The sequence below is a fragment of the Aptenodytes forsteri genome, unplaced genomic scaffold (assembly GCF_000699145.1).
Source record: "Aptenodytes forsteri isolate BGI_AS27 unplaced genomic scaffold, ASM69914v1 Scaffold429, whole genome shotgun sequence".
NCBI classification, from domain to species: Eukaryota; Metazoa; Chordata; class Aves; order Sphenisciformes; family Spheniscidae; genus Aptenodytes; species Aptenodytes forsteri.
Genome location: NW_008794432.1, coordinates 405,692 through 406,737, shown reverse-complemented (window position 1 = coordinate 406,737; position 1,046 = coordinate 405,692). Strand labels below are relative to the sequence as shown.

General features: G+C 70.5%; 1 protein-coding gene across 1 annotated transcript in view; it reads right to left on the bottom strand.

Annotated features, from left to right (window-relative positions):
• The window catches only part of SYT7 (synaptotagmin 7), a 34,637-nt gene that overhangs the window by 20,611 nt on the left and 12,980 nt on the right, over positions 1-1,046 (bottom strand).

Genomic DNA, 1,046 nt, shown 5'->3' with positions numbered 1-1,046 from the left:
GTGCTGTCGGGAGGGGACGTGCCTCCCCCTCCAGTCCCAGCTGGGCATGGCCAGCCCCGGTGCGGCCGGGAGCAGCCGGCCAGGCTGTGCCCAGACGGAGGGGTGCCTGAGGTAGCCCCAGACGCCTGCACCCCAATAACACTCTGGGCAGGAGGCCAGGCCAGCCAAGGGAGGAGGTTTGCAATAGCCTTACTCTAGGCAGGGGCTACTTCCCTCCTGGTGGTCCAGCCTTGGCTCCTCCCAAGAGCCCTGTGGGGTGCCAGGGGGTGCGGGGGGCAGAGCTGGAGCTGGGGTGCCCGGGAGAGCCCCCTCCCCCAGCTGCCAACCCCCCACCTCATTCCCTACCCAGCGCCGTGAGAGGCTCCAGCTCCGGTCTCCTTTCCCTATCGCATCCCCGATGCCAATGGTCTGCAGGGCCGTGCCAGCCACGCACACAGCGGGGCCGGGGAGGCCTCCATCAGCGGGGCAGGACTCAGGCTCTGCGTGCCCAGACCCGGGGCATCCCTGGGGACACCCACGCTGAGGTCCCCATGGCTCCATCTGGTCATGCCCGCAGCTCGGCGGGCGAGCCAGGAGGGGTACCCAAGGGTGCTGGAGAGACCCGCCAGCTCTCCCGGTCTCCCGGAGCCCCTCTCCCACTGGGGCTGGGGGACGTGGGGACACCTCCGCTGCGACTGGGGGGACCGTCCCATCCTGCAAGTGGCTGCAGGAGGAGCAGGGATTGGCGATGCTTTGGCACGACGGTGGGGACCACCCATCGTTCGGTCTCCCCGGCAGCCCTCGCTGCCCCCGGGACAGAGCCAGGCAAGCAGCCGCTGCCAAACTTGCTCTGCCAGGGCTGGGCTGGGCACGGACCCTCCTCGCTGGGAGCAGAGGGACGGCCACCTCTGTCCCCAAGGAGGGACCTCCCGGACGGCACCGATCCGGCACGTGTCCCCACGCGGACAGGACACCCCCGACTGGGGGTTGGCGTGTGGCAGAGGGCAGGGTGCTGAGCGGGCTGCAGCTGTGCCAGACCTTGGGCAGAGAAGGCTCCCGGCGCCGCA